At 44.5% G+C, this 26854-nt stretch overlaps 1 long non-coding RNA gene across 1 annotated transcript; it reads right to left on the bottom strand.

Annotated features, from left to right (window-relative positions):
• Positions 1-1219: 1219 nt before the first annotated feature.
• On the bottom strand, positions 1220-6284 carry LOC132346874 (uncharacterized). Its single transcript, XR_009496835.1, has 2 exons — positions 5176-6284; positions 1220-2078 (listed from the first exon to the last, which is right to left on the bottom strand). It is a non-coding gene; the product is annotated as an uncharacterized lncRNA (long non-coding RNA).
• Between the last annotated feature and the right edge of the window lie 20570 nt (positions 6285-26854).

Consider the following 26854-nt stretch of genomic DNA (forward strand, 5'->3'; position numbering starts at 1 on the left):
GTTGTGTTCACCAACTATAGGGGAGGAAGGTCCTCATCTTTCTGACCCTTCATCTTTGAATGACCTACTCAAGGCACAAAGTCCCGCTGGGAGCACCCAGTTGGCTGGATGGCCCTAAGCCCTGTGCTCAGCTCTGGCTGCTAAGACGATGAGACTGCCAATATCATCCTTTTCTTTCTTTCTCTCTTTCTTTCCTAGTGAAAAGTGGACTCCCTCTTGCCAATGGAGAATTCCCCCCAAATTAGGAAATGGGCTCAGAACAGGGCAGACTATAAATGACAAACATGTTGACCATACCTTCTTTTTCTTCCTTGAAAATACCAGTTCTGTCCCCTTTTCAAGACCTTTGCTCTTGAAACCCCCCTGCCAGTTGCTCCATTGTGATGTGGCTAGTTCCTCTTCACGCTCCAGGTTTCAGCTCCCCTGAGCACATCGATCGCCCATCCTTCAGCGCTTCTCCCTTTCTTTCCCGATTCTCGCCCCTCTGTGGAGATGGCCCTGAATACCCTGTTTCCCCGTGTCGCATCCTGTTTGCTCCTCTGGGATGTCATCCATGAGAAGAGAGATGCGGGCTAGCCCCTGCTCAGTCCTTGCCCCAGTGTAGACCCCATGACCATGACAATAAGTGCTTGGGAAGAACAAACAGAATTAAGGGCCTCAAAATGCTAATATTCTTCTTCTTTTTTAAAAGATTCTTTTATGTGGGCTGTTTTTAAAGTCTTTGTTGAATTTACTACAATATTGTTTCTGGGTTGTTTTTTTTTTTTTTTTTTTGGCCATCAGGCACAAGGGATCTTAGCCCCCAAACCAGGAATCGAGTCCACACCCCATGCATTGAAAGGTGAAGTCTTAACCACTGGACTGCCAGGGACTATGCTTTTACCCCCATTTAGTACACATATATCTGCCTCCATTTTCTGGCACTCTGGTTAAACTCTGGTTTAACACCCTGACTTAACATCTGGCTCCAGCCACCAGCTGGATGTTACAGCTGTTTTCTTGGGCTTCTCCATCCATCATTCCTTTGCATGATCCCCACTCCAGCCACCAGCCCCAACCTTTTCAAGCATTTCAGTCTCATCTCAGTTTTGAGAGGTGGGGAATGGGGTGAGGAGGAAGGAAAAGGGGGCATTTGAGGAGGGGAGAATTTTTCCCTCTACCCCCTTGATTTTCTGTGACTGGCCCAATAGAAAAATGGAAACAAGACAATGAACAGGAGAAAAAGAAACAAATTTAATTCATATGCACAGAGGTCTCATAGGAACAGGACTTAAGAGGTGGCCAAAACAGGCAGCTTTTATTCCTTTTAGAGTAAGGAACAATAAATTTGTGAAGAAAGGATGGAACAAAGAAATATGGGCTTTTTGAGTGGGTTAATTAGTGAAGAATCTAAGAACAGTGCTTAGGCTTGGGGTAGTCAATTAAAGAGGAATTCTCTGCCCAGCTTCCCTACCTCTGGTGATAAAGGCATCCTTCTACCACCAGATGCAAGGACTGCACCGTTCAGAGGTGTTTTATTTCCTGCCTTCAGGGAGACCGAGAGGAGGGTCAGAGTGTCTGTCTTGCATCAGCCATTTCTCAAGTGACTTTATTCAAAATAATCAGTACACACTTGAGGCGCATTTTGGGGTGGCATGCTCTGGACGCTGGCAGTGGCTAGCTTCGAGAAAAGGACACAGTGATGAGCAGGACAATTCAGCTGATTCACTAGGGGATGGAGGTATGAGAAAGCATTGGATGTTTCTTGGGGGTTGCAGCAGGACCCTTTAAGAAGAAGGACGAGGCGGAGAACCGTGAATGGGGATAAAGGGGTTCTGGAAATTACTCTTCCTTCTGGAGTTTGATCCCAGGCTGGATAGCTGGGGTTTGGAATTCAAAACACAGTGCAGTAAGTATTTTTAAGCTTCTGTTTACTTAAAATCAGCATGGTGTGGGCCACCGCAAGGGTCTGAATGCGAAGACAAAAGTGACACCCTCTAGAGTCCCCTCAAGGCTCTCCATCACAGCATCTCCTGCGGGAACTCCGGGCAAGCAGCTCTGTGTGTTCATGCTGCACCAAAGCGTTCCAAACATCTGGGCTAAAGTTAAAGTAATGGGAAAAAAATAACATCACAACATGACATGCCCTTTCTTGCCTGTGGCTAAAATAATAATAGCTCAGATTCATTGAGCCCTTAAAGAGCATTGATCTAAACGCTTTTCATGCATCATTTCATCGAATTCTCATAAACCATTTGAGGTCTTATTGTTATTAGCGGTGTTTACAAGATGAGGAGACTAAAGTCTGGGCACATTCCGAAGGTCACGCAGCTGGCAATGGGTAAAACTGGGGTAGTTCCTCTTCAGTGGCCTCAGGTCCAATACCTGCCGGTATTTCTCCACATCTCTGTCTCTTTTTATCAAAGTCATGCTGATTCTGAGGCTCTGCTCCTATAAAACTTCCTTAATGAAGTCAGAACTGACCTCTCTTTCCTCTGTCCTTCTAAACCAATTCCTTTCTACCAGTGTTGAGCCTAGAGCTAATGCTCTGACAATTCGTTAGTTTACTGAGTAGTTAGATATGCAGGAGGCTTACAGTCATGGGTTCAAGTCCAGCTCCATCCAGTACAAACTATGTGGCCGTTACTTACAAGCTGTCCTAGGAAAATGTGCTAACAGGCACCTTGGAAGATGCGCATCTCCCAGGAAGCCTAGATCTGTTTTCTAATTGTCCACATGCTGCCATAGTCAGGCGTGTCTCCAACCAAGTAAGCATGGAGTAAATTGGAGGGAGGGGCACTGGAAAAGCCAGGCTTGTCATGGCTTGCTCTATACTTGGAAGTTACACAACCTCACTCATTGAGCAGATGCTTCACGCAAGCTGGCTGGAGATGCATTTTAAGTGAAGCCTCTTTTTATATGTATTTGGATGAAAAGAGAGCTTTAATTACAAGATTTAAAGCCAACTGAAAAAAAAAAATCAAGCCATATCCTAACCTGCAGGAAAAGCAGTTCGGCACAGAGAGAAGCAGAATGAACACAGAAAAAGAGGGAGGAATCAATCAGACCATCATGAATAGGATGTAAGACACGTGTTTGAGAGATTGATGACCAGCACCTGTAAACAGTCCCAGCTGTGAGCGAAGCATCTTCACATTTATTTTCTCTCAAGATCAAGTTTGCTATAGTTTGCATTTTTTTTCCTACTACCTCTGAAGTCTTAAAAGAATTGTGCCCTAATCTGTGATGCAACAACTTTCCTATTTATCCCAACTGAAAGCGAAGAGGATCGTGTTTCCAGCTTACATGGAATTTATGCGTTTCAAAAACTATGCTTACAGTCCACTCCTGTTGTTCAGCTTTATTTTTTTGAAGCAAATTCTTATGGCAGGAGTACAGGCTAAGCTGTATTCTTGCCTTCTCTTCTTTATACCTTTTGCCCAAAATGCAAACTCAAGAGGCAGCATTTAGAGACACCATCCCACAGTCCATTTTGGGGCTCTCTTCCCTGATGATAGATCGTTTCAGTCACCACAACTCAGAGACATTCACCTGGTACCCTTGATAAGGTGACAAATGTCACAAGAACTGAGAAGCCATCCCTTCTATGTGATCCCCCAAGATCTCCAGCTATTCTTTATCTCAAAGAAGACTGATGAGAACCAGCTTCTTCAAATGCAAACAAGAACTTCCCTTTGTCAATCTGGTAAGATCCGTTTTTGTAAACGGGATATTCTGACTTCCCACACCTCCCTACCCCCACCCCACCTCACTGCCAAGGACAAAACAAAGAGGGAAGAACTTCAACGGGTAATAGAGAGGGATTTAGGCTGTATGTTGGACAAATCTTTGGTGAGTCAATGCCATTTAATCAGCTGGGGACTGAGTCAAAGCAGAGGTCAGATAGGGGCTCTTCCAGGGACAGAATGGCACCCACCAAATTCAGCTGAGACAAAGTCCATGTCGGTTGCCAAGAATCTTCTGGCTGGTAGCCAAAGTCAAGAGTTTCAGTGGCAAAAGGACTGCAGGAGAAAACATGGGGAGCAGAGGGTGGGTGGGTGGGTGGGAGGGGATACACTAGCCCTCCCTCTGCAGACCCCTGTTCTTTTATGACACTTCCTTCATCCCTTTTCATTTTCCCTCCACACCCATTGCTCCTGGGAACACCAATTCGGGATAAGAGCATTTTGAAATTCCAAGAGAAAATCTTAGGGAGGAGAATGGATTGAAAACACAATCCCACAATGTTCCAGCTAAAGAGAAACCTTGGAGAAGAGAAATGTCCATGAAGATTTTAAGTCATCTGCCTTGGAAGACGCAACAGGCACCCCTTGCATAGAGAAACAGCAATGGTTCTTGAATTTAGCACACCTCAGACATGCCTCGGAGAAGGCAATGGTACCCCACTCCAGTACTCTTGCCTGGAAAGTCCCATGGATGGAGGAGCCTGGAGGCTGCAGTCCATGGGATCGCTAAAAGTCAGAATTGACTGAGCGACTGCACTTTCACTTTTCACTTTCATGTATTGGAGAAGGAAATGGCAACCCACTCCAGTGTTCTTGCCTGGAGAATCCCAGGGACGGGGGAACCTGGTGGGCTGCCGTCTCTGGGGTTGCACAGTTGGACACGACCGAAGCTACTTGGAGGCAGACATGCCTAGCAGGCTTGATAAACACAGACTGCAGCATTGCATCCCAGAGTTTCTGATTCAATGGTGCAGGTGAGGCCCCAGTTCTGCCTAGTTCCTCGGCAATGTTGCTACTCTGGCCTGATTCTGATATCAACTATTTAGCAAAATCTATTAGGCCACTGCTGCTTTTGTGAGAACAGAGCCTCCAAGGAAACCCAAAAGTGTAATGAGGTCCAGACCCAGAGAACACACAAACAGCACCGTGGGCTGCCGACCTCAGGGTGTGCCCCGCTAAGGCAATTAAGAGATTGTTACTCCCATTAAAGGCAGCTTGCAAAGTCAGAATAGAAGCCACCTGCTACTCCTGCATGCAGATAGCTCCTTCCAAGACTTTCCTCTCTTTCTCTCCATCCCTCCCTCCCTCCCTCCCTCCCTTTCATGCTTCCAGGCTCACAATACCAAGAAGCAACAGAACAGATTCATGAAATCAATCACACAGGTGAACCAACCATCAGGGCCACCATCCAAATCAGAGGGCTTGATTTTCTAAATCCAAATTACATCACCTCACACATTTCTTAAGGTTGAAGTCACTATAGAGACAGAACATTGCTGAAGTTGAGTCTGACAGTGTCAGAGGGTCAGACTCACTGCTTCATCCTCTGAGCCCTAGAGAGAGGAGGCAAGCCACTGGAAGAACCCGGCAGGATGATCTCACTGGGCGATGTAATAAAAGCTAAAGGGGCAGGACTGCTTTATAAGACTTTTGATTAAATTCAGTGGTGCTAAACAGACTGAGGCACTTTCATAAGCAAAGGCATTGATGAGTAAGAACTGCCTTTTCTGAATTTAGCTTCTAAAAAAAAATCCCATCTTGGATTTTCTAAGCCGCTATATTGAAGCAAATTCCCATCACACCTATCGTGACATGTGATCCTCACGAGATCCTGCCCTTTTTTCTCTCTTGCACCAATAAGTGATTCTTCCACACCGTGAATTTGTCAGAGGACAAAGGGGGAATAGCTCGAGTTATCTGTGGGACTGTTTGTGGTGATAGAATTTACGAGTCAATGCCCAGTTCCCTGCTACAAGTTGCCTGTGAGACCCAGTCTGTTTTTTAAACTGTTTCTTTAGGTCAATTTCATTTTGTTAAGGTCTTTATTTCCAGCCATCAGTAATGGTTGCAATGGAAGAGACCAGTTGTACAGCTGATTTAATTTGGTTATTTAAAGCAATAGTTCTCTACCTTGGCTCATATTGGAATCATCTAGAGAGTTTTAAAAGAAATACTGATGCCTGGGTCGCACTTCCAGAGGTTCTGATTTAATTGGTCTGGGGTATGTCTTGGGCATGGGGAGTTTTTAAATCTCTCCAGGTGGTTTTAATGTGCAGTCAAGGTTAAAATCCACTGGCACAGAGAAACAGCAATGGTTCTTGAATTTAGCACACCTCAGACATGCCTAGCAGGCTTGATAAAACACAGACTGCAGGATTGCATCCCAGAGTTTCTGATTTAATGGTGCAGGCGAGGCCCCAGTTCTAACTAGTTCCTCAGCAATGTTGCTACTCTGGCCTGATTACCACCATTTGAGAACCACTTATAACATTAGTGCAAACACTTTTCCCATCACGTTGATCTGGCTCCGACGAGATGCCCCAAGAAGCCAACACCCAATAAGACAACATCCAGTGGAAAGAGAATCTTTCTGTTGCTTAGATCCCAAAGTTCTTAGTTCTGAGCCTCATTCTTATGTATTTCAAGAGAGTATCAGACTTTGGCAATGAGCCTGGAACTAGGTCTAGACCAAGAGGAACTGGGTCTAGTTTCTACTGTAGTTTCTGGTATTGCTTCTCTCATTTAAGTGTCCTGCTAACCCCTGGGAGGCACTTGACTGACTCTACCTGTTCTCCAGGTTCATGGAGAGGGCTAGCTCTAACTCAAGACCCAAGCGGAAAGCCCCTCTACACTCTACAACCTTGTAGCTTGAGTGTGTGTGTTTGGCCATCTACAAAATTACTGTGTCTCTGGGACCCAAGAAGAGGGCAATTCTAGAACCTGTCAGACTGGGAAGAGCATCACCAAGTAGAGAGTATCCCCTGGGCTGCCCAGATTTGCCCGTGCAGTGGAAGAGGCAGGATGAGCCATGATCCCCACTGATCATGTTCAAGATGCTCTGCGAAGCATCCAGAAGCAGGTCTGATACTTTAAGTTCCCTGGGAATAAACCCTAAGAGATCTCAGACAACTGGGAGTGGCAGAGGCCCCAGTGAGAAATCCCTGCATTCCTACGTATTCCTTGTTACTTTGGACATTTCAAACAATTGATTTATAAAAATCTAAAGGATATGATTTTTAACTTTGCTTTTTCCCTGAGCTGAGGAAGGTAGCCCTGCCAGCTGCATGTACATGAGACAAGACCTCCATTAACATTCTTCTTCCTGAACAATAACCATAAAACACTTGCAAACCATACCTGTGAAATCTCATTGACCTACTTAGAATGGCAAGGTAGATGATTTATTTGATGCAAATCCTGTTGTACATTTAGAAAAGGAAGCAAAGGCACAGAGAGATCACAAGATTTAGTGCTGGAGCTCAGGCAGAAGTTCCTGGTTCCACTCCAGGCTGAAAGGGAGAGGAGTTGAGGGGAGGGATCTCAAGGGACTGCCTTGGAGGCCAGAGTGAGGCAGACATGTGAAGCCCTTTCCCCACGCTAGCTTGACGCCTCTCTTTAGGAATATGTATACCCCATGCTGGGGCTTCCCTGATAGCTCAGTTGGTAAGGAATCTGCCTGCAATGCAGGAGACCCCGGTTTGATTCCTGGGTCGGGAAGATCCCCTGGAGAAGGGATAGTCTACCCACTCCAGTATTCTTGGGCTTCCCTTGTGGCTCAGCTGGTAAAGAATCCGCCTGCAATGTGGGAGACCTGGGTTCGATCCCTTGGTTGGGAAGATCCCCTGGAGAAGGGAAAGGCTGCCCACTCCAATATTCTAGCCTGGAGAATTCCATGGACTATACTGTCCATGGGGTCGTAAAGAGTCGGACACAACTGAGCAACTTTCACTTTCACTTCACTTTTCACTTTCAAACCCCATGCTTCTAAGATGTATTTCAAAGATTTTCAATGGAACATCCAAAATCCCATACTTACAAACTGCATGTCACCTCCCCAGAGGCCGTGTTCTGAAGATGGGAGGTATTGAAGGGGTGCCTCCAAGACAGTGTCCCATGGGCCCAATTTCATTTGAAAAAGCTGATGATTCAAACTTCAGTATGCATTAGATTCCCCTGCAGGTTTGTTAGAACCCAAGCCGCCAGGTCTTATCCGCCAGGTTTCCGATTCAGTAGGGGTAGGGTAGAGCCTAGGAATCTGCATTTCTAACAAGACCCCAGGTGATGCTGCTGCTGCTGTGGGCCTGGGGACCACTCTGAAAACCGCTACAACAAGACAGGGGTCCTCAGCCCTGGCTGTGTATCTGAATCACCCAAGGGTCTTTTAACAACTGTAAATACCAGGGTCACCCATACCAACTGAATCAGCCTTTCTGCAGGTGAAGTCTGAATATTCATGTTTTTAAAGTGGTACCCAGGAGCAGCCAAGGTTGAGAACCTCTGCTTTAAGGAAAACCCTGTGTAGAAGGACGAGGTATCCAAACCCTGGGTCAGAAGGTCTCAAAATGCAGTTCTGAATCCTCAGTATCACCATCAGCATCACCTTGCACCTTGTTAGCATGACAGATGCTTAGATCCTTAGACCTACAGAATCAGAAACCCTCATAGTAGGGCCCAGAGATCTATTCTAACAAACTCTAGGGAAATCTGGGCTTCTCAGGTGGCTCAGTAGTAAAGAATCCACCTGCCAATGCAGGAGATATGGGTTCAATCCCTGGGTCAGAAAGGTCCCCTGGAGAAGGAAATGGCAACCCACTCCAGGATTCTTGCCTGGGAAGTTCCACGGACAGAGGAGACTGGCAGGCTACAGTCCACGGGGTCGAAAGAGAGTTAGGCACTACATGGTGAATAAAAACACCACCAACCAGAGAAATCTGGGGTTTGGTAAAGTGTGAGAAACTACTACTCTAAGTCCTTGGCATCCCACACCAGATGACCCCCTGGAAGCTGGACTAGAGAGCAGTAACGGAGGCAGGGCCCACAGCCGGCCACAGACATCAGCTGCTCAGACAGTGGCTGAGCTGGAGGAGGGACAGGAAAGGAGACCATTTATCAGGCTGTCAGTGAGGTGCCCTGGCACGCTGCTACCATCCTTTCAGGGACATCTGGCTTCTAAGTTTTGTGAGCTAAGTTCTGCAAGTGACTTAGTAATGGGGCTCACCCTTGAACACGCAGATGCAGGTCTAGCTTCAGGCAAAATTGGGAGGGAGCTAAAACCAAGCCTGATCTTCCCTCTCTGCCTTTCCTGACCCCTCCCATGTTTCATCCACTGCCACCATTCTCCAAGGAGGTTTCTGCCATGGCCTTTGCTGCTATTAAGTGACAGCTCAAAGTGACTAATTACGCTTGAAAGTGTCATGACCTTTCAAGGGTACACTCATTCCAACAAGGACAATGGGATGGACTACGCTAAACACTTCAAATCTGGAGCGCTGGGCTCTTGACTCCTCTCCCTACTAGGGAAATAGATCATCTCATTCAGATGTTTACCTCCTGAGTTCACATCTCTCCGTCCCCTCTTGTCTTCTGTACCCTAAATCTAAGCAGTATGGCACATTAGTGGAAGCTGCTTTGTGGCTCTGGAATCCAGGCTTGCCTTGTGATTTCCTTCAGCTAATGGGATGTTAGAAAGCATGATGCAGAGACTTGAATAGCCCTTGAGCGTTTAGGCTTGCTTTCTTGCTGAGACCACCATGTAAACGAATCCAAGCTGGTGGTTTCCCCATGTGGAGGGGGACCGATGCACTCTAGCTGTGAGTGAGCCGTCCTAAATCACCCAGTCAGCTAATTTATCAAATGACCCCAAAAGAGCACACCCAGAGGAGTCAGCCTGGTCCAGATAGAAGAACCACCCAAGTGAGCCCCAAAATGGTGAACTAAATAAACTGCTGTTGTTCAGAACCACTAATATTTGGGTTGCTTTGTATGCAGCAAAAGCTAAAAACGGACACACCTGGTTACACTGAAACTGTCTTCACTGCATCTAAAGATTACCTGAAAAGAGAAATCATCTCAGAAGTGCTTCCGCTTCTACAGTGCCTTCCCTGACCATCGCCCCCCATATACCCGCCATTGCTAAGTTGCTGACCCCTTGTATGTTTTCCTGTAGGATAAGTGTCTGTGTCTGCCTAATGCTCACCACTGTAATTTCCACTTCTGCTTCTCTGCCTGCCCTTGACCCTTGATCTTAGGGCCAGCAACCCTGTCCCAGTTGCCTTTGTATTTCAAGCTCCTAATGCATTTCTTGGGAGAAGGCAATGCCACCCCACTCCAGTACTGTTGCCCGGAAAATCCCATGGATGGAGGAGCCTGGTAGGCTGCAGTCCATGGGGTCACACAGAGTCAGACACGACTGAAGCAACTTAGCAGCAGCAGCAGCAGCAATGCACTTCTTTGCATTATGCTGAACTGAACAAAATGGGATAGTTGATTAAGGGGGAGTGAGGGGGAGAAAGTTGCCAGCAACGGTTTGCTTTTCTCACAGGCTGAAGCATCGAACTTTCCCACAGGACAACCCACACCCATCAAGCTCCCAAACTGATGTTCAGAACATGGAAGTCTTTGTCTTGTGAGCCAGGGACTACCTGCCTCCTTAACTTCATAACTGCTGCTACTGCTGCAAAGTCGCTTCAGTCGTATCCAACTCTGTGCGACCCCATAGACCGCAGCCCACCAGGCTCCCCCACCCCTGGGATTCTCCAGGCAAGAACACTGGAGTGGGTTGCCATTTCCTTCTCCAATGCATGAAAGTGGAAAGTGAAAGTGAAGTCGCTCAGTCGTGTCTGACTCTTAGTGACCCCATGGACTGCAGCCTACCAGGCTCCTCCGTCCATGGGATTTTCCAGGCAAGAATACTGGAGTGGGGTGCCATTGCCTTCCCCGAACTTCATGACAGTTTATACGAAAAGAAAAAAAGTTATTCAAATATCCCAAAGACTTCTAGTTTGCATTATTTTCATCATTTTACCACCCATGATGGGATAGGAAGAGATCCTATTAACCCATAATAACAGCACATATCCAAGATGACTAATTCACTCCTTTCTCCAAACACCTGTTTCCCTCAGTTATAGGGAAAATCTGGAAATAACTAATGATATAAAAAAAAAATTTCTCATCTAGTTGACATTAGGGCCCAATGTTATGCTCTGAGCTATATATGCATAACTTTGCCCATTCCTTACAACTTTTTTTTTTTAACTTTTGGGTCACACCCCACAGCATGTGAAGTCTTAGTTCCCCGGCCAGGGATTGAACCTGCACCCCCAGAACTCCATTGAAAAGTGGAGTCTTAAGCACTGGATCACTGAGGAAGTCCTCCATTCCTTACAACTCTTGAAGTTATTATGATACCCATTTAACAGATGAGGGTTCGAGGCTCAGAGATGACAAGATTGATGCCCAGGTAGACAACCCAGATTTTTCTGATTCTGAAATGATTCTGTGAACACCACAGTGATGCTGAAATGCATCCTATCTATGCTGCCTAGCTAGCGTTCTGATGCGTCATTTCTCTCACCCACCCATGGAGCCGACTCACTTTGTAGAGGAGAAACCATCTCAGGAGTGTTGCTTTGCCAAAGGCGCCCCCAGCAAAGGAAGGTGGCAGTCCCTGATCGGGCAAGCTTGCATCCTGGTGTGGCCTGTTACGAAGATGGGCTGCCTGAAGTGGCCTTGGCAAGGCTGCCACCTGAGTACATCATTAGCAGAAAGGGTCGATGGGCAGTGGCAGGCGGGCAGGCAGGGACAGCAAAGAGGAAGATTAAAATAATTACAGCTCTAATTGATCAGCTCTGCTCAAGAGGAGATTAAAAGGAGAAAGGCATATTGAAGAAGGCACTTGCTGTCTGCCCTGGGCCGGATTCCATCTGCCGCTGTAGCCGGACCCCCTTCCCTCCCTCCTGGCCCTCATTCAGTCCAGCAGCCCCCACCGCAGAGCCCTAGCCACAGCCCCGAGGAAAGTCATTCTTCGTGGAAGGCATCAAGTCAGGTCCCCACGGAGCGCTGCTTCCACAAACAGCAGGGAGACACAGCTCCAAGGAGTAGCTGGTGGCCTCCCATTGGCAGCCCCCTGGCTTCAGGTTGCCAACAGCACATGGATAGCAGAGTAGGAGGTGCCAGGACTCAGGGCAGCCCAGGGCAGGGGACTGGAGCGGCAAAGACAAGCCTGTGCCTTGTCTTCCGATAACCAGCAGATGCAGCCTGAACTCCAAGAGGATCAGCCCGGGTCTCAGCTCAGCATCCTTCCTGCTCAGCTTCTTCTGGCTTCTCGTCATGTGGGAGCAGGGCCAGGGAGCCATTTTGCCTCATCCCTGGCATTCTTCCGGGGGCACTGGAGAAGACGGGCAAGAGCAGGGACTGGGGCCAGGGAGGAAATGAGAGGGCACATTAGGAGTGAGCAGCAGCAACCCCAGCATTTGCCAAGTCCATCTGTTTGCAGAAGAACCGAGAAGGTCAAGAGCACCAGATGGGAGCACGGAACAGGAAAAACCTTCTGGCTGCCTTTCCCACATGGATGGCAGGCAGTCTCACCTAGAGGAAGGAGAGTTGGATGGAATCCTCACACCTGACATCTGGGCTCACTTCTTACTTGTGATGTGATGCAAAAGAGGACCAGAAACCTCAAGGCTCACCTTCTGTTACAGAAACTGCAGCAGGAATCTGTGCAGGGCTCAAAAGAGGGAATAGTGGGTCTCGAGGTTAGGGGAGGGTGATCATTCATCCCCTCCAAGGACTGTGGAAACTGAGGAAAACCAAAATACTCTTCTCTCCTCACTGCCAAGGTTAAGCCAGTGCTTCTCAAATGGAATGTTCATGCCAATCAAATGGATCTTAAAATGTGGATTATGACTCAGATGGTCCAGGGTGGGGCCTGAGATTCTGCATTTCAACCAGTTCTCAGGTGATGCTGACCCTGCTGGCCCATGGATCACTGTTTGAGTAGCAAAAATCCAGGCTTTTTTAGGGACTTCCCTGGTGGTTCAGTCAGTAAAGGATCTGTCTGCAATTCAGGAGACCCAGGTTCGATCCCTGGGTTGGAAAGATCCCCTGGAAAAGGAAACAGTAACCCACTCCAATATTCTTGCCTGGGAAATCCCATGGACAGAGGAGCCTGGTGAGCTACAGCCCATGGGGTTGCAAGTGTCAGACATGACTTAATAACTAAACCACCACCAACACTGGTGGTCCAGTGGATAAGAAGTGTGCTCCTAATGCAGAGGGAATCAGTTTGATCCCTGGTGGGGGAACTAAGATCCCATACACTGCAAGGCTGCTGCTGCTACTGCTGCTAAGTCGCTTCAGTCATGTCCGACTCTGTGCGACCCCATAGACAGCAGCCCACCAGGCTCCCCCGTCCCTGGGATTCTCCAGGCAAGAACACTGGACTGGGTTGCCATTTCCTTCTCCAAAGCCTGAAAGTGAAAAGTGAAAGTGAAGTCGCTCAGTCATGCCTGACTCTTCGCCACCCCATGGACTGCAGCCACAACCTAATAAAGTTTTGTTTTTGTTTTTTTTAATCTAAACTATTTTAAAAACAGACACCTTGGTGGGATCAAAGCACTCTTAAAAAAAAAAAAAAATATATATATATATATATATGATGTGATGAAAATTCTGCTGGCTTTAAAGATGGAATGGGGCTATCAGCCAAGGAATGTGGGAAAAACCTGGGAAAGCAAAGCACGTCACTAATGCTGGCTTGGGACTGGAGATCACAGCTGTACATACGGCCACAGTGACCCTCCTGTCTCTTTCTCCCTTCTTTCCCATCGACTGAACTGAGGATAGCTGCCCCTGTAGAGCAGAGGCACTGGGGCTTGTCCAGAGGCACAGCAAATGAAAACGCAAACCACAGAGCTGGCCTGGCAGAAGCAGATCCTGTTTGGTCTGCTGTGTCCATCAGGATAGGCGAGGTGATGCTGCAGTAACAACCAACCCACAGTCTCAGTGGCTTAAGGAACAGATGTGGCTTTATCACTCACTTGAAACCTGCTGTGGATATGGGTAACTCTGGGAAATTTCAGAATCTCAAGTTGGCTCCTGCCATCTGGCACTGCCACATCAAGCTGAGATCCTGTGCCTTCCATGACACGGGGGAGTGGGCTGGGAGCCGAGCACTGGCTGTGGAATGCTTCCATCTAGAAGTGACACGGGTCACTTCTGCTCACATTTCTTTGGCCAAAGAAAGTCACAGAGGGAAGAGCAGATGAGGAAGAGGAAAGACGGAAGAATGAGCAGACGTGCATCTGGGGGAGCCTGGAGGAGAGGTTCCCAGCTTGCAGTCCTCCATAACAGTTTGTTTTGAGGATGAATCCTGGTTTTATAAGAAGCATTTTTTATAAACTGATACTGTATTTTTACATTTTGCATGTTCTAATATAATAGTCTCCTCTTGAGTGACCTAGGATAGCTTTTGTATTGGGGGTTTCTCATGTGCTTTTTTAATTAGATTTTTTAAAAACTGTTTATTTGGGGTTTTTTTTTTTTTTTTTGGTTATGCCAGGTGGCATGGGGGATGCTAGTTACCTGATCAGGGATTGAACCCATGCTCCCTGCAGTGGAAGCACAGAGCCTTAACGGCTGGACCACCAGAGAAGTCCTTTCTCACATGCTTTTATGTTCTAATCAGAGGTGTCCAGGCCAAGAAACCAGGAAACCTGATTTTTGCTTCCAGCTCATCTTCGTCTCATTCGATGATATTAGATGACTAATTCATCTTCTTTTTTTCTTTTTCTGTAAAACTGTACTATATTGAAACCAGGGTTGCTCTAAGGATCCAGTGATATAACAGATGGGATGTTAAAAGTGAAAATGTGCCAGGCTTTTGCTATATGCATAAGTCTGTCACAAGACATCTCCTGGTCTTTTTCTCACCCTTTATATGAGAACACTAGACTGTCCTCAATTATTTTAAAAATAATTCTGGGTTTCCTAGGGATTAGCTCCCAAATCTTCTACAGTCTTTAGGCTTCAGCCCTGCCATCTTTTTCTTCTCTCCTTCCAGCTCAGGGAAGATGGATTGCAGCTCAGAGGCTGAATGCAGCAGACAGCCTCATAACCCTGTCACAGCTGAAACTTTGATAGCTTATTTTAGGTCCTTTAAAAATGCCCAGGGTTAAAAAAAAAAAAAAGCAAAATGTCTTGTTTTTGAGCCTTAATTTGATAAAGGATATTTCATAACAAAGTGAAACCATACCCAAGAGCCATCCACAATCATCCTTGATGGTAAAAGGATAAATGATTTCTCTTTGAGATGGGAACTCCTCAGAATAACTCTAATAAAAGATATCTACCCATGAAAGCATGAAATTTTATTGAGGCAAATTAAAGTATACCCAAAGAGATGGGTTTGTAAGACTGTATTGTGTAGATGTAAATTCTAGCTTTCTCTATAGATTTAACGCAATACCAAACAATATCCCAACTGTGTTTGTGTCAAAACTTATAAACTGATTTAAAAATTATAAACGAAAGAGCGAAGACAACAAAAGGGTCTTGAACAAGAAGAATAAAGTTGGATGATTTACTTTCCCAGATTAAATATATATATAAATATATATATATATATATATATATATATATATATATATATTTGGAGCATACAGTAAATTAGTAAACAAGAATAGTTAACTAGAGGGATGGGGCATACCATAACACATGTGGGAAGCTGACTCCCATGCATAAATGGGCGCTTGATTCATGACAAAATTTGCAGAACAGAGCAGTGAGAAAAGAATGGATGTATCATTAAATGGAACTGGATCAACTGAATATCCACATGGAAGAAAATGGGGTCTTTAGACAAAATATTAATATCCATATGGAAACAGTGAAAATGTTGTTATTACTGTTTAGTCACTAAGTCATGTCTAACTCTTTTTGCTCTCCCATGGGCTATAGTCCGCCAGGCTCCTCCATCCATGGGATTTCACAGGCAAGAATACTGGAGTGGGTTGCCATTTCCTTCTCCAGGGAATATTCCTGACCCCGTGATCAAACCCAAGTCTCCTGCATGGGCAGACAGATTCTTTACCACTGAGCCACCTGAGAAGGCCAAAACTGATGTACAAAATCAGTGAGCAAAAATCAATACATGAATTGCACATAGATTGTAAATCCAAATCAGAAAAGTAAGAAAGCTATTCAAAAACCCATAAAAGAACATTTTCCTAACCTTAGAGTAAGCCATGATTGTTTTAAGAGTATACAGAAAACACTAATCATAAGGGAAAAAACTGTTAAATTGACTGTTAAATTAGGAACTTTGTTCATCAAAAGACTCCATTAAGAAAATGAAATAACATGTCACAGAGTGGAAGAAGATATTTTCAACACATTCAACCAAGGGGTTCATATTCAAGCTATGTAAAGAGCTCCTACACATCATTAAGACAAAAAACTCAGTAGAAAAATATTTGAGTAGTCAGTCAAGAAGGATCTCAATCAGTTAAATACACGCAAAAGCAAACACCATATTCAATCTCACTAATCAGCAAGACATGGAAAACTGAAACCACTAAATGATACCACTACACGCACTCTAGTAGGGTTAAAATTTTGAAGACTGAAAATGCCAAATATTCTGAAAAATATGTAGAAATCAGAATCAGACAATGCAAATGGGTGCCCTCGCTTTGGAAGACCAATTAAAAGCCTTCATAAAGTTGAACATATATCTACCCCATGACCCAGATGTTGGTGTTTCTATGAGTGTTGAGGAAGCAACATGCACACAAGCATGACTCCTATGTTCTCAGGTCCTTGGGTCTCACAGAAGCACCATCCCTTGGATCAGGGATGATACATCTGGTAGACCCATTCTTGTCATTGCCAGCAGGTTCCTTCTGCCTATAATCTTAATAGATGGAAGTCACAAGTAGGAGCCTCTCGACACTATTTTTGAGGATAATAATGCTCCCAACATTTGGAACACCATTCCTCTAAGCACTCCAAATGCTCCCCACTTTGTGCTTTCATGAGCGTTCACAGCACTTGGCACTTCAGGTATCTCACCAGTGAGTAAGCACTTCAGAGAAGCCAGCTTAGGGCAAAAATGATCAGTATTGTTGAATACAAACAGTACGTCCTCCTGGAACACTTGTCAAACATTGTCCCACCAGCAGCAAATGTGCTTTCAAACACTCAACAAAATGAGTTCAACAGCAGACTTCAGTCTAATTGTGTCAGTAAGAGGTCAACCAAAATAGTGAGCTAGAGAGGAGAGCCATCACGCTCCATCTCCACCACTCTTAGCAGCCTTGTAGTTCCTCCTCTGGACTCCTGCTGAGGCCTTCCAGTTCACCCCAACACCAGAGCTACCAATAGGACTCTTAGTGATCTTGGCAATATTCCATGTCTGTATATTCCAATATGGCAACCATGAGGATTGGAGACAAGACGGAAGAGTAGAAGGACTTTGAACTCACCTCCTCTCACAAACACACCAAAATCAAATTAACTGCTGAACCATCAATAAAAAAACACAGGAACCACCAAAAAAAGGTATTCTACATCAAAGACATAAAGAAGCAACCACAATGTGGCAGCCATGAGTCCCACATGACCAGTGACTGAGAAACCACTGAGACTCGTGACTGAGAAATTTTTAAAATTTAACTTTTAATTTAAATAGATACAAACATTCATGGCTTCCACATCAGACAGCACAGCAGTGGCTCCTTCACAGCATCCCTAGTCAATGTCCCCGGCAAGACGACCCGTGTCAGTAACACAAATGACACAGTGTTCGAAAGTGAGAGTTCGGGTTGAGAAACAGAGAGAGAGAGATGTGGCCTGGTACTCACAGATCGCCTTTTCTCTTTTTCTTTAAGTTTGAAATCTGAATTATTTTTATAATGTTAAATCTCTGTTAGGAAAAAAAATTATTAAAAACAACGTATCTTGGAATCAAACCAACCCTTCCTGTGGTCCCATTCAGCCCGAGGGTCACCAAATTGCAGTCTCTGCACTAGTTAACTTCCTAGGAGTAAATAAAACTTTGCTCCAACTCCAATTCAAAAATCAGTCTCCATGACCTATAAATGGAGCCGAAACTCCCAACCTAACCCTTGAGGACTTCCCTATTGTGGCCTCAACCACTCCTCCCGGCTTCCCATGCACCTGACCATCTGCTTGTGTTGGATCGATCTGGGGACTAGTTCTGCACTTCATCGTCCAGAATGGTTTTCCATGTCCCCTGACCCTTAAATAAAACTCATCTCTTCTCCTAGGAGGCTTACAGTCTACCCTGCCATAGAGCCATAGAGCCTTTTGCCTTTTGGACTAGGTATTAGTCCCTGGAAACTATCCTTGTACAGCTCTGGTGTGAGGGGCTTGTCTGGCCTGAGGCAGTTACTTCATGGATGTTTGTCAAAGTAAGATGGATTGAACAGATACTCCTTCTTTCACCCTTTCACAGTATTTTTCTGAGCTCCCAGAGACCTTGGTGCATTCAGAACAAACAGGCAATTCAAGGAAAGACAACAAAGCTAACTTAAGATGGAGAACCTTGTTAGAGTTCTTGGTCACGGTAGCACAATCCTTGGGTTTTCACAGCTCAAAGCAGTCAGAGGCTCAGAAGGAAAGAAAGCACAGCCTAACTCCCCTCAAAATATAAAATGACTCAGTTGATATGTAACCACCCCAGAAAAGGAATATAAGGATGGTTATTTTTCCAGAGTAAAGGAATAAAGAATCATTCCAGAGGGAATCTCATTCTTCCTGCTTCATAAACATTTTTCATGAAAATGTTATTTCTAGTTAAAAAGGAAGCATGATTATGGAAGAAAATAAAAGGAAAGGAAAATGGTAGAAGGAAAAAAACAATTACTCATAATCTCATTCAGTTCTGTTCAGTCGCTTAGTCGTGTCTGACTCTTTGCGACCCCATGGACTGCAGCACACCAGGCCTCCCTGTCCATCACCAACTCCCGGAGCTTGCTCAAACTCAGGTCCACCGAGTCAGTGATGCCATCCAACCATCTCATCCTCTGTCATTCTCTTCTCCTCCTGCCTTCAATCTTTCCCAGTATCAGGGTCTTTTCCAATGAGTCAGCTCTTCACATCAGGTGGCCAAAGTATTGGAGTTTCAGCTTCAACATCAGTCCTACCAATGAACACTCAGGACTGATTTCCTTTAGGATGGACTGGTTGGATCTCCTTGCAGTCCAAGGGACTGTCAAGAGTCTTCTCTAACACCACAGTTCAAAAGCATCAGTTCTTCGGCATTCAGCTTTCTTTATAGTCCAACTCTCACAACCATACATGACTGCTGGAAAAACCATAGCTTTGGCTGGACAGACCCATCCCCCAAATAGCAATAAAGAATCCATTAGGCTTTTCTATAGCTTTTTACTTTTTTCTGATATTCTATTTTTAAATCACTATAATAGGAAAACTTTTCTTATTATACAAATAAATCTTGCTTTTTATAATTCCCTCAAGTGGATGTACTATGAACCATTCCTCTTTTGTTGGCCATTTAAATTATTTGCAAATTGCATTCCTAGAAATAAAGTTTGAGGGATATCATCACGCATACAACTTTTCCCATATTTAGAATTATTGACTTAGAAAATATTTTTAAAAATAGAATTCCTGAGGCAAAGAGTTTTAATATCTTAATGGTTTTTATGTATAGTGCTAAATGTACCACTTTCGTGTGGAGACGTCAGATGTAGAAAACAAATTTAGGGAGAAGAGGGCCTTGAGCTGTGAACCAGCACTCCCTTCCTCAGGTCTCTTCATGACCTGCCTGCAGGCCAGCTCACTGCATTGGCCAATGGAAGCACACTCCCAGGGCTCAGGCCAATAAAGCTGTGACCTGTGAATTGGCAGACCTTCCTTTGCCAGTCTCTTTTGACTTATTAAAACAAAAATCTTGCCCCTGTGACTAAGCCAGAATTTGGCCTCTAGTTATGGTTTCAAACAGATTCACAAAATTCAAATCACAAAATCCATGTTTATGAGGCTTGTTCTGTCTGCTTTAGCAGGAGGCATAGTAGGTAACACTAGACCAAGTCTCTGGAACAGAGGATGAAGCGCACGGAGGATATGGTGGGCAGATGCTGGCTTCCCCGCCACCTCTGTCTTCTGGTTTGTTCATCCTCTTCCTAATTTCAACTGGTTTAGGAGGACAAGAGTGAGAGAAGAGATCTGGAGAAGCTACCTTTGTATGTTAATAGTCTCTTCAATAACCATGAGAAATCAGGAAAATATTCTTTCAGACCAGGAACCTAGGATTCTTTTTTTCTCAAGACATTATTTGTTTTTAATTTTTATTTTTGGCTGTACCTCACTGCATGGAGGACCTTAGTTTCTCAGTCAGGGATGAAACCCACGCTTCCTGCAGTGGAAGCACACAGTCTTAACCACCAGACCACCAGGGAATTCCTCCTGGATTCTTTTGAACCCATATTTATCTCATCTTCCTATTAAAAAATGAGTGAGTTGGGCTCTTTGAGTTAAGCTTTTGCCCAGGAGACTATGAGTATCTTTTCCTTGCCTTTTGCTAATTTTGTAAGCTCTGACCAACCTCTTTCTATTTTTTTTGTATGCTGTGGCCAAACTGTTCTTGACCAATTGATAGAAAAATGTGAGGGAGTCAGGGTCTTCTGTCCTTGCCCTGAGTTTTCATGTGCCTTGTAAGTATTTGCCAGTACAGCTTTTTAGTCCTAGCACCTTTAGAACCATGATCATTATTACTTCAATCCCTCAAAAGCCACTTTTGCTCCAAACTACTTTGCATGTGTGTGTTCTCAGACACTAGCAAGAGAGCTGTAAAGGAGCATTAAGAGAAATATTAAGCAAGAAAGGAGACCTGATGCACCACTTCCTCTGACAGCCACAGCACACTGGATAGAAGCAAAGCTTTCAAATTGTTCCCACCTGGTAGCCAGAGCTTGTTGTGAAGAGTCTGGAGTCTGCTGTGTCTAGACCCATTCTCCCCTTGGTACATTTGAAGGAGGTAGACCAGATGTTCATCCAACATTAAGATTTACTTGCCTTACCCTTCTTCTAAAAAAGAATGTAGCTTCCAAAGTATGAAAGGAAACATTTTACTCTTGACATTTCTTTGGAAAACTTTCAAGAAGTATGCTGCTGCTGCTTCAAAGTCGCTTCAGTCGTGTCTGACTCTGTGTGACCCCATAGACGGCAGCCCACCAGGCTCCTCTGTCCCTGGGATTCCCCAGGCAAGAATACTAGAGTGGGTTGCCATTTCCTTCTCCATTCAAGAACTATAGACCTGATAGAAAGCATCTTAGAAGTTTGATAAGTCAGAAGGAGTCATCAGAAATGAAAATCAGAAATCCTAGCTTGTCTCTTTGAGACCGGCTCTGCCTTTGAGAGCAGGTTCTGCATCCCAATAGACGCCACCTCCTGCAGTCCACACAGGCACCAACATGCTTCTGGCCACTTTCTGATTAATCCCCTAAGAAAGGAGAACATGGCTCCTGGGAATACCTTCATTATCACCTTTCCTTTTGAAAGTTTTATCAAAGCAAAAAACAAACCTCTTTCTGGTTCATCACATGGAAGGTGACCCAGAACAAGAAAGAGGAACAATGAAATTCATGGGTTTGACTTTTACAGGCACTCCTAAAAAGACCCAGCAATTCCTGTGAACCTTCCTCACTCAACTACTGCAAACCCAGCACTCTGCTTTGGGGAGGCTGGTCTCAATTCCTCTGCACACACCCTGCTATTCCAGCCAGAGTCCACAATGCTCCTTTCCCAGCTCCTGCTTAAATGGCTGGTTTGTGCCTAACACTTCCTCACCTTGGAGGCTCAGCCCATGTCTCACAATTTGTGAAGTCCTGTTCATCTTCCCTTGCTCTCAACATCTCTGCATCCTAAAGATCTGTTTGTCCCAGGATTTCACCTTTGGCCACACCCCCTCAGTTTCCCAGCCATGCTAGAAGAAATGTCAGGACAAGAATCAGATCTTAATTTACTATATTTTAATCTTCTGAAAACCTAAGCCAAAAGTGGAGTTCATAAGAAATGCTCAGTAAATGTTACTACTGGGTGGAGATGAAAACACAAAGAGGCAGAGGAGGTGAAAACATCTGCCCAAGAACTGGCAGCTAAATGACAGAGCCAGCATTCAAATCCATATTCTCCAGCTCAAAAGCCATTGGATTTTCCCCATATAAAGCAGAATTATTTTAAAAGTTCTCAAAATGCAATGAATCATCACAGTTGGTTTAAGCAGTTTGACTAAATGACAAAACTTAATAGCTATTTTTCACTGAATACTTGCTATAGACCTGCACTAAGCAAAATCCTTATAGCCACTGCTCCTAAACTCTCTTTTTTTAATCCTAGCTTTACTGTGGGGTAATTAACAATTAAAATTTGTATACGTTTAAGACATACAATGGGATTTTTGGATGCACATTTACATTTTAAAATGTTTCAGTTCAGTTCAGTCGCTCAGTCATGTCTGACTCTTTGCGACCCCATGAATCGCAGCACACCAGCCCTCCCTGTTCATCACCAACTCCCGAAGTTCACTCAAACCCATGTCCATCAAGTCGGTGATGCCATCCAGCCTCCTCATCCTCTGTTGTCCCTTCTCCTCCTGCCCCCAATCCCTCCCAGCATCAGAGTCTTTTCCAATGAGTCAACTCTTTGCATGAGGTGGCCAAAGTACTGGAGTTTCAGCTTCAGCATCAGTCCTTCCAATGAACACCAGGACTGATCTCCTTTAGAATGGACTGGTTGGATCTCCTTGCAGTCCAAGGGACTCTCAAGAGTCTTCTCCAACACAATTCAAAAGCATCAATTCTTTGGTGCTCAGCTTTCTTCACAGTCCAACTCTCACATCCATACATGACCACTGGAAAAACCATAGCCTTGACTAGATGGACCTTTTTTGGCAAAGTAATGTCTCTGCTTTTCTATATGCTATCTAGGTTGGTCATAACTTTCCTTCCAAGGAGTAAGCGTCTTTTAATTTCATAGCTGCAATCACCATCTGCAGTGATTTTGGAGCCCCAAAAAATAAAGTCTGACACTGTTTCCACTGTTTCCCCATCTATTTCCCATGAAGTGATGGGGCCAGATGCCACGATCTTCATTTTCTGAATGTTGAGCTTTAAGCCAACTTTTTCACTCTCCTCTTTCACTTTCATCAAGAGGCTTTTTAGTTCCTCTTCACTTCCTACCATTACCATAAGGTAATTAACATATCCAGGCTTCCCTGGGGGCTCAGTGGTAAAGAAACCACCTGCCAATGCAGGAGATATGGGTTTGAACCCTGTGGGTCAGGAAGATCCCCTGGAGAAGAAAACGACAACCCACTCCACTATTCTTGCCTGGAGAATTCCATGGACAAAGGAGCCTGGCAGGCTATAGTCCATGGGGTCACAAGAGTCAGACACAACTTAGCAACTAACCAACAACAATGAACATATCCATCACCTCACATAGTTATCTTTTTAGTGAGAACAACTAAGATCTACTCTTTTAGAACATTTCAAGTGTACAGTACAGTATCATTAGCTAAAGTCGCGATGCTGTACTTTAATCTCCAGGACTTATCCCTCCTCCATATCTGAATCTTTGTACCTCGTGACCAACATCTCCCCATTTCCTCCATTCCATCCCTGGTAACTACCAGTATACCCTCTGTTTCTAAGAGTCTGACATTTTTAGATTCCACATATAAGTGAAATCATGCAGTATCTGTCTTTCTCTGACTTATTTCACTCAGCAAAACGTCCTCCATGTTTCATTCATGTTGTTACAAATGATAAAATTTCCTTTGAGGCCAAATAAAATTTCATTGTCTGTCTATAAATAGACAGATAATAGTCTATCATAGATAATGAAATGTATATGTCATATATATCACTTTCTATATCATTCATCAGTGAATACTTTGTTTCTATGTCTTGGCTATTGTGAACAAAGCCGTGATGAACATGGGAGCGCAGATATTTCTTCAAGATACTGGTTCTATTTCCTCTGGATATATTCCTACAAGCAGAATTGCTGTATCATACAGTAGTTCTATTTCTAATTTTTTGAGGAACCACCATCCTGTTTTCCATAATGGCTGCACCAATTTACATTCCCATCGACAGTGCAAAAGGGTTCCCTTTTCTCTACAACCTCATCAAAACTTGTTATCCTTTGTCTTTTTGATAATAGCCATTCTAACAGGTACAAGGTGATATCTCACCATGGCTTTGATTTGCATTTCCCTGATTATTAGTGACACTGAGAACTTTTGCATATACCTGTTGGCCATTTATCTTAAGAAACAAAAATCTTACCTGCTCTAGGCATGACAAACTTAGCCTTCAGTTGCCCTTGGGAGTGCCCTAGTTTAGAGAAAGGATGATATTCCCAAGAGTTGTGAATTCCTTCTGGGCTCAGTTAGAGTCCACTCTATTATACTTCTTTTACAGACTACATGAAAGTGTGTTGAAACTTTTAGAAGACAATCAAGCTAAAGACAGGGCTTCTCTGGTGGCTTAGATGGTAAAGAATCTTCCTGCAATACAGGACATCCAGGTTTGATCCCTGGATTGGAAGGATCCCCTGGAGAACGGAATGGCTACACACTCCAGTATTCTTGCCTGGAGAACCCCATGGACTGAGGAGCCTGGTGGGTTATAGTCCACGGGGTCACAAAGAGTTAGACACAATGGAGTGACTAACACAATCTAAAGATAGAAACTAGAAGAAAGTATAGTATGTGATAAATTCTTAATTGAAATAATGAATGAATGAACAATGAGTGAATGAAGAAAGGATGCCTTACCGAAGAAGGACCACTGATGAGCCCCAAACTACACTGTTAAGCTGTTGTCTTCTCCTTTTTCCCAAGAAGGCATTGTGAACGGATTTTCCACGCCTCTTGTGAACAGAACTGAGGAAAACAGACATTTGGGTTAACAATGTATAGGAACCTCTTATTCCAGAAAAGGAAGAGCCTGTGACATTTTCTATGAACATTTGAACATTCTCTGCTCATCTGACTCAGAACAGTGCACATTATAAATATAAAATGATCTTGACTTAGTCTTACCTGGAGGAAGAAGCTTGTAAACATTCAAGGTACTTCTAGGCCGACTTTGCTTATAAGAGGCAGTGGTGGCAGTGTTGGTTTAGTCCCTAAATCGTGTCCGACTCTTGCGACCCCGTGGATTATAGCCTGCCAGGCTCCTCTGTCCGTGGGATTCTCCAGGCAAGAATACTGGAGTGGGTTGCCATTTCCTTCTCCAGGGGATCTTCCCAACCCAAGAATTGAACCTAGGTCTCCTGCATTGCAGGCAGATTCTTTACCCACTGAACTATGAGGGAAGCTCCAACAGGCAGTGGAGCACGGTGTAAGAGCATGAGCTCCCTGGGTTAGAATCTCAACTGGCTGTGGGTACTTGAGTGAGTTATTTAACGGCCCTGGGCAGCTAGTGACCCGCTCTCAGCGGGGAATGAGACTAGTACATCTTATGTTGTAACTATCAGAGACGATTCCCATAAGCTGCAGATTCATAGAACCTCTCCAACAGTTTTTGGTGATCATTGTTAGTACTGTTTTTAACAATATAAAGATAAAACACCAGTGCCCCTCAGCCTCTTCCCAAACCTGAACAGGAAGGGTTGACTAGACTTAGGACATGAAAGGTTTTCCTCCTCTCCTATGGCACTTGTGCTGCTTCCAATGTTCAGAAAATTGAGTAAGCAGGTGAGAGTTTGGGCTATCAGGTGAGGAGTCCTGCCTGGTTCCTGCCCACCCACTCCAAGTGATCCTGCTGCTGCTGCTAAGTCGCTTCAGTCGTGTCCGACTCTGCAACCCCATAGATGGCAGCCCACCAGGCTCTGCTATCCCTCAATCTCAGCTAATTAGCCACTTCTTTTCCTTTCAGCTTCACTGCCCTTTCAGCTTCTCCAACATCACCTTTTAAAGAGTAAACTCAGTCTCATGTAACTAATCTTAAAATCTCTTCCCTAATTCTGGCAGGTGATAAAGGCCAGAGCCCAACTTTCTAGACTGACAATAAAAAATTAAACTGAATTCATTTACTGACTCTAAATAGCCTCTGTATAACAACAAACCACCTCTAATTAAGTCTAAAATTATGATCTCCTATGAGCTAATATTTACTGATTATACTTCAGTTAAGTTCATTTCAGTCGCTCAGTTGTGTTCAACTCTGCGACCCCATGCTAGGCCTCCCTGTCCATCACCAACTCCCGGAGTTTACTCAAACTTATGTCCATTGAGTCAGTGATGCCATCTAGCCATCTCATCCTCTGTCATTCTCTTCTCCTCCCACCTTCAATCTTTCCCAGTATCAGGGTCTTTTCAAATGAGTCAGTTCTTCACATCAGGTGGCCAAAGTATTGGAGTTTTAGCTGCAGCATCAGTCCTTCAATGAATATTCAGGACTCATTTCTTTAGGATGGACTGGTTGGATCTCCTTGCAGTCCAAGGGACTCTCAAGAGTCTTCTCCAACACCACAGTTCAAAAGAATCTGCTCTTTGGCACTCAGCTTTCTTTATAGTACAAATCTCACATCCATACATGACTACTGGAAAAACCATAGCCTTGACTCAGTTCAGTTCAGTTCAGCTGCTGAGTTGTGTCTGACTCTTTGCGACCCCATGAATCGCAGCACGCCAGGCCTCCCTGCCCATCACCAACTCCCAGAGTTCACCCAGACTCACGTCCATTGAGTCAGTGATGCAATCCAGCCATCTCATCCTCTGTTGTCCCCTTCTCCTCCTGCCCCCAATCCCTCCCAGCATCAGAGTCTTTTCCAATGAGTCAACTCTTCGCATGAGGTGGCCAAAGTACTGGAGTTTCAGCTTTAGCATCATTCCTTCCAAAGAAATCCCAGGGCTGATCTCCTTCTGGACCTTTATTGGCAAAGTAATGTCTCTGCTTTTTAATATGATGTCTAGGTTGGTCATAACTTTTCTTCCAAGGAGTAAGCATCTTTTAATTTAATGGCTCAGTTACCATCTGCAGTGATTTTGGAGCTCAAAAAAATAAAGTCTGTCATTGTTTCCCTAACTATTTGCCATGAAGTGATGGGACCAAATGCCATGATCTTAG

The sequence above is a fragment of the Bos taurus genome, chromosome 13 (assembly GCF_002263795.3).
Source record: "Bos taurus isolate L1 Dominette 01449 registration number 42190680 breed Hereford chromosome 13, ARS-UCD2.0, whole genome shotgun sequence".
Classification (NCBI taxonomy): Eukaryota; Metazoa; Chordata; class Mammalia; order Artiodactyla; family Bovidae; genus Bos; species Bos taurus.